At 40.5% G+C, this 6,933-nt stretch overlaps 1 long non-coding RNA gene across 2 annotated transcripts; it reads right to left on the minus strand.

The window, feature by feature from the left end:
* Positions 1–381: 381 nt before the first annotated feature.
* LOC116789820 lies at positions 382–6,392 on the minus strand. 2 transcript variants are annotated; one of them, XR_004358165.1, is made up of 3 exons: positions 6,241–6,392; positions 2,773–4,394; positions 382–808 (listed from the first exon to the last, which is right to left on the minus strand). It is a non-coding gene; the product is annotated as an uncharacterized LOC116789820 (long non-coding RNA). The 2 variants fall into 2 exon arrangements; XR_004358164.1 differs by lacking the exon at positions 382–808 and having other exon boundaries at positions 3,716–4,377; positions 6,241–6,389.
* Between the last annotated feature and the right edge of the window lie 541 nt (positions 6,393–6,933).

Genomic DNA, 6,933 nt, shown 5'->3' on the forward strand with positions numbered 1-6,933 from the left:
CTTACAAGGAGGTTGGAGAGGGACTTTTTTCAAGGGCGTGTAGCAATAGGACAAGGGGGACTGGCTTAAAAATGACAGAGGGCAGGGTTAGATCAGATATTAGGAAAAAACTCTTTATTGTGAAGAGTGGTGAAGGACCTGGCACAGGTTGCCCAGAGAAGCTGTGGCTGCCCCATCCCTGGAAGTGTTCAAGGCTAGGTCAGATGTGGTTTTGAGCAACCTGGTGCAGTGGAAGGTGTCCCTGCCCATGGTAGGGGCATTGGAATGAGATGAGCTTTAAGGTCCTTTCCAACCCAAACAATTCTATGAGATATTAAATTAAACATTCTTACAATTGTCTTGATGAAAATCCTGGTGAGAGGAGGAAGATCCTCTTCTCATAAGCAGGAAGAAATATTTCTTTGAAAGATCTCTTTTCCAGAAATTTCAATTTCCTACAAGCTGCATTCCAGCCATGATCTGGTAGTGTCATTATCTCCTTCTGGAATTTCCAGTCTTCTCCACAGATTATGTAGGATAACCTAATTACTCATGCTCTTTACCAGCAAAAAGCTGTCCCTTTCTTTTTCAGCTCTTGTAACATTTAATTTTTCTTTGTTTCTGCCCCTTCTAAGCAGATATTTCATTATATTTGCTGAATCTCTTCCATCTCTTTTCTGCAACCTATATTGTGTCCTTTTCTTTCTTCTGGCCATACCTGCAAACACCATCTCATCTCCTGGCTCTTGGGCTGTCATGAAGTAGGATCCCACAAAGGAGTAGTAAACCACATCAAAAGTTTGGTGGTGTTTCTGCCTTTGGATGGGAGCTGGAGAGTGGAAAGAGAATAGAAAGAGCATTTTTAGGAGTCTCTCTAGACATCAAGTTGTACTTGATCTTTTTGCTTACTTTAGAAACTGTTACAGCCATTGCAACATGACATAGTCAGCCACCAGCTGGAAATGATCATCCAAAGGCAGTTTGAGAAATTTGGCTGCTCAGTTAATAATATTCAATTAATTGCGGCCTGACACAATACCTGGAAACTTTCCAGACATTTGAGGAAAGACATGTTTCAGTGCAGAATTTCTGAGCTGCTCCCATGTACTGAGTTAGCTGGCATGTATCTTCATGAATACTTTATATGAACTCAAAGTCCGAAACATGATGCCAGTAATTTTTCTGATGTCAGCAGGAGCAGAAATTTGTCACACTTGCTTAAGTCTCAGTGATTCCATATTACAGTGCTAAGAAAGCAATAACTTACTATGAATATTTCATATTATCTACAAAAGTTTAGGACCAAACCTGTTTCTTGGATATTGAAACACCTTTAGCCAGATCTTGGAGTCCAAGCAACTTCTGACATGGGTGCCCTTAATGACTTAGAGTGAAACAGAGTCCAACACAGGCATGTATCTATGCCAAAATACTTTTGAGAAGACTATTTCTTCCACTGTTCCATCATGAACTGAGCTGCTGCCCTTTTCATGTCTGTGGTGGCCTCATCCCAGCCAGACTTGGTGTGGGTGGAAGGCAAGGCCAGGTTGACCACCCTCTGGGCAGTCAGTCTCTGCTGTTGCATCCTTCTTCTCCTGGCACTGCAGAGACATGAGGCACACCAGACAGGCAGTTCCCTGGTGTCACAGGCTGCAAACAGCAGCTGATCTCTCCCAGAGAGCGTGGCTGCTGCCATATGGCTGCAAACCTGCTCACCACCGAGCTGCTCCAGAGACAGGAGCCAGCATCCTCTCATCACCCTTTAGGGTCTGACAGCTTCCAGGGATGAGTGCTCCTCAAGTTGCACTGCCTCACAGAGGTCCCACAAGCTGTTATTCCTATTCCCTGCCTCTTCCCAGGGAGGACAGAGATGGCTCCATGTCAGCAGTGTTTTTCCTGAGCTCCGTGACTCCACCTCCAGCCAGGTTGCTCAAAGCTGGCAGTGCATTGCAGCCTCTGGCAGTTCTGGCCTTAGTGGGAGCTCTCCGAAATCTCAGAATTTTGGGCCACCCACTGTGCAGATACAGCTGAAATTTGTGGTCAGAACTCAAAACTCTGTTACATGTGTTTTTCCTCAAACACCACACCCCATGCCCAAGCAAGGGGGAATTACTACTGCAGAGCTGTAGCCTGGGTTGCAGTTCTCCCAAGCAGACAACACTCACATCCACTTAGCCACGCAGAGTAAGGTATCAAAATGTAAGAGACATGAGAATGAGACTGCTCAAGAAGTACAGAGTATATCTTTTGTAATATAAGGCAATTTATATGTAAAACATCTGTAATCGAAAAAAAGAGCACCTTAAATACAATATTCAAAATTCAGCAATAAAAATCCTGTATCTGGCAATGATAAATCAGCACATTAAAAACATGTCATGCAGAAAGCAGATGCTCTTTGCGGGGGAAACAAGGTTTGTAATGTGGAGGTAAAAGTGGTGACACAAACAGGATCAGTCACGCACAGTTTGTCCGTGTCCCAGCAGTGCCAGGATGGGAGCTGAGAAGGTGCACGAATACTTCACACTGCAGTGTGTTGCTATGGACACCATGACCTCTTCACTGGGGCTGCCAGGACTGTGGGTTTACAGGGTTGGACCCCATACTGTCCCTAAAATAATGGGAGCTTCTTGCTGGTCAAGTTGCAAATTCTGCCAAGTTGGCTCTAATAAGAATAGCCCAGTAATTTCTTTCTTCTTTGTGTTCCAGGACCCAAATCACTTCATTTTCAAGTGGTTGAAAATAATTCATAAACTAATCAAGCTTTACCATACACACCAGTATGAAAATTACCTTTGAATCTTACATGTCCTTGGTCTTTTGGATGACCTTTTCCTGCACTTGATCTCTACACAGGTGATCAGAAGCAGCTTTTTCTGTAACCCAAGGATAGGTAAACTAAGAAGATCTCTCAAAATAGAAAATATAAGCAGTTCTTTTAGAGAAAAAGCACCCAAATAATGCACAAAAGAGAGTGGAATAATGCACATTATACAGCCACGAGATCAGCCTGAAATGAACTTTAGGCAGCTGTGCAGGAACTGAGACATTTCAGTCATACAGTGCAAAGAACAGGGTCACAAGCAAACTTTCATGGGAATTAGACCTTCATATATCTTATCGTGTCTGTGCTTGATTAGAGCAATGGGCTGAAGCACAAGAGCTTTCCTGGTATTTTCTTCTCTCTCCTTTTGTTTGGTTTTTTTTTGTAGCTAAATCTATTTCCAGAGATTTAAGATGGAAGGTTTAGATGCTGGAAACCACCTATGCCATCAAACAGTCTCAGTCACAGAAGACTCAAACATGTAATAAATACAGTGTGCAATTTAACAGGATTATCAGAAACTAATAGTTAAGCTTTTGTTTTGCTAAATGTTCACCCATCCTTTGTTAAGTATTTCTAATTACCAGGATTTTAATGGTAATGTTTAACAGCCCCAGAACTCCAGGGTCTTTTAATATCTGCCACAACAGAGTTTTCAATTATCGTAATTCTGTCCTTAATTTCTGTCATCATAATTATCCTTCGTTACAGCAACATTCTTAGATCTGACTCATCAAAGTGAAATTTTTCGTTGTATCACTTGACTTGTAACTCAAACTGGGATTTAACCTCTCAGTCATTTCACCCTATATCTTCAATGAACAGAAAAAATTCACTTTTCTGGTTTGCCACATGTTCCAGTTGCTGTATCAGTGGAGGGGACACACCATCAAAACTAAGTGAAAGGTTGAGTATGCATTACAATTTATTACAGTTTATAGAATTCTTATAATAATAGCAGGAACAGTACAGGTTAGAAATCTCTAATATTTTCAACAGTCACTCACATCACAGCATGGCTGACCTTCATAAACCTAGCTCATAACAAAAAAAGTATTTGTAGTAGATAACAGCCATCTCTCTGATAATTCACCTATCTTAGAAGAGCAATCCATTTGATATGCTATCAATTACATTAAAAAATAGTGAGATACCAGTAAGCTACAGATCTTAATTTATTTAAATTGCTTATATGCAATTCATTTTCGAAGTGCCTCAATGTTTGCACTTGAAAAATGTGATCAGCCTACAAAAAAATTTAGATGTTCTCAGTGTCTGATCCTGTAGCCTGCATAGGCTCTGTGTGACCTCAGTTTGATGGCAAAGCAGGATGGAGTCTGTCTTCCTCGAAAATTGGCTTTCAAGCCCACTGAAACAGGTCACTGCAACCAGCGGGGTGCCACTGCATCGAGTCATTCCCCACCTCACCTTGTGCTTATTGAAGTCAGTTTTATTGCTGATTTTGTGGGAACAGACTCCAGCTCTCCATCTCTTTGTCAGAGTGCTTTCAAAGTCCCTTCTGCAGTGCTTCATCCAAGTCAAGAACTCAATTTCACAAATTCAGATCAGGAAGACTGCAAAACAAATATTGCTGTGACAAGAAAATAATGATAAAGTGTAAGGTGCTGTCTATTACTTCAAGTACTTCTGTGATATTTGCTTTCTTAAGTCTGTGTAGCAGCCTCAGCCTAGAAGGTTTCTGAATTAAAACTAGAATATAAGAAACACTACGTATAAGGTTTTGATAGAGCAAAATAACTGGCAATCTCACTATTTTTAATAGAGAAAAATGACTGGCAATCTCATTATCCTCTTCTATAATTTCCCTGTAGGATGCTGTGTGGTGTAAGGGATTAAGCAAGTCCTAGTAGCCAAATGAGCATTGGAGTAGCTGTGGAACTTTGGACCAGTCACTTGACCTTCTTCTGCTTCATTCAAGCGAGCTGGAAAATTAGAGGCAGCACAGAGCCAGAATGAAAACTGGACATTGCTTATAGCAGTATTTTCTGGAAAGGTAAATTGCAAACCATAATTTTGTAGCAGGCAGTTTTGTTCAGCGCTGTAATGTTTGTGGTACATGCAAGCAGCAGTTCTATATATACACAGAGTGCAATATAAATTTATGAAATTTATAGATGCATGCCTTCAGTTTTGGCTGTGTGCTATGCACTAAAGAGATCTTCTTGCAACTGCCTAATATCTACAGATCATAAAAGTGTAGTCCATACTCAATTGCTAATTAATCTAAGACCTTCTCTTTACACTTTTATTAATTTTAATGCAGCTGGTTGGTGGGTGAAAGATGTGATTTATATGAAGTCTGCACTTAGCTCATTGCAAGAGGCTTAAGCTCTCAGCTGCAACATAACAGGGGAGGAGGCTGGGAAACTTATTTTTTTTCTCTTGTCTGCATGCTTGCTCTTGGTAATCTCTGCACAGTCTCACCAGGAGGGGATAGAATCATCCCTGTTCTTGGTCGTTACTGGTCTTGATGATCATCCTGGTCATTTTTGTCATTTCTGCTTCTGGTCATCACCCTGTTTCAAGCAAGCTGGAGTAGATGATCTTCAGATGTTCCTTCAACTGACATTTCTAGACTCTCCTGGTCCTGCCTGCTCAGGGGTATAAAATCAGCTTAGGTGTGATGGCATCATCCCTGACCATAGGAAACAGCTGGTCCTCAGGTGCCTTATTAAAACTATTTAAAAGGTTGTCTTGGGGACCTGGAGTTCACTTCAGTTTACGTTTGCCTGGGAACTCTTTTGGGGGTTCAAGTCTGGATTTACATCTCACTCACCACCTCTCTAATTGCCTTTGATCCAAAACCTGCAACCGATGTAAGTGGGAGATGGCGAAACATATTTATACCAAAAAAATAAACTGTGGATACTATAAAATATATTTTCAATCTAAGATGATAGTTGACTTCTTAATAAAATTTTCTGTCTCAGATAACTGTTCCTGAGCTACTGACAATGCAAGAGTAGAAGTTTGAAAGCAGTTTTTTTCTTCATTTCTGATGAAACTCTTCCAGTTGTCACAAAGGCAGTAGTGGGATAATATTGGCACTGAGATCTACCTTTATCAGATCAAAAAGATTTGATTTAAAGTCTATGTGTAACTACCTCATAACTATATAAATATATATTTTAAAAAGTCAAGTACACCAAATAAATATGTCAGAGTGGGAATAACTAAGTTAGTGTATGAAAATATCAATAACACCACCTGTATGTACCCACTGTAGTGGGAAAGCAGGGCCCTTATGTTATACTGCAATCTACAGCAAGGATGAGGATCTCCATTTCCTGATGGCATTTTGAGAGCCTGTCCCTGTACAAGCTGGTGATCCTTAACTTAATCCTTTTAAGAACTGTCTAGATTAAAGTAAATTGATGTCCATGAAAAGGTAAGTAAATGTACATGCTTTAACTTACTTGCTTGTTTTCATGCAGTCCCAATGTAACTGCTCCTTACCTCCATAAGCTTAAGAAAGATCATGACTCGACTGTTGCCCATCTAAAATCTCCAGGAAATTATTAGCTAGCTTAGATAATGAAATGAGAAAATGTCATTTGCATCTAGCTGGTCTTTGGACCAGCTTTGTGCTGGAACTCTTGCAATGTAGAGGAATGTGTAATTAAAAATTATCTTACTATGCTTTAAGAATATTTACTGAAAATGCTTTTACTCACACAATGTTACCTATTCCTCTCCAGCTTGGGTTTCTAGTGAAAACATGTTGAAATCCAGGGATGATCAAAAGAAGCAGCATAAAGTAATGTCCAAACCTAAAGTAAATTTGTAAGCAAGTTATATCTGTCCTGGATGCCTTAACTCATGCTAAGCATTGCAACACAATCCTCTGGTTATAAGTCATCTTCCCAACACCTTCTGTATGATGGAAGCAAAAAACCATCATTCTTTTCTTTACCTCTACTTGAAGCAGAATCAGTGGCTTGTAAAAGCTCGAGCCCTGTATGGGGAAAGTGTCTAAGCTCGTGCTCAGAGTCAGCTGCGTTGGGAAACTGTTGAATTGCAGGAGTCCTTCACAGCTGGAATTTCTGTTTCATCTGGTGGAACCGAATCAGTGCACTTTATCCAAGCAGTAATCTAAGCCCCTAGAGGCA

The sequence above is a fragment of the Chiroxiphia lanceolata genome, chromosome 7 (assembly GCF_009829145.1).
Source record: "Chiroxiphia lanceolata isolate bChiLan1 chromosome 7, bChiLan1.pri, whole genome shotgun sequence".
Classification (NCBI taxonomy): Eukaryota; Metazoa; Chordata; class Aves; order Passeriformes; family Pipridae; genus Chiroxiphia; species Chiroxiphia lanceolata.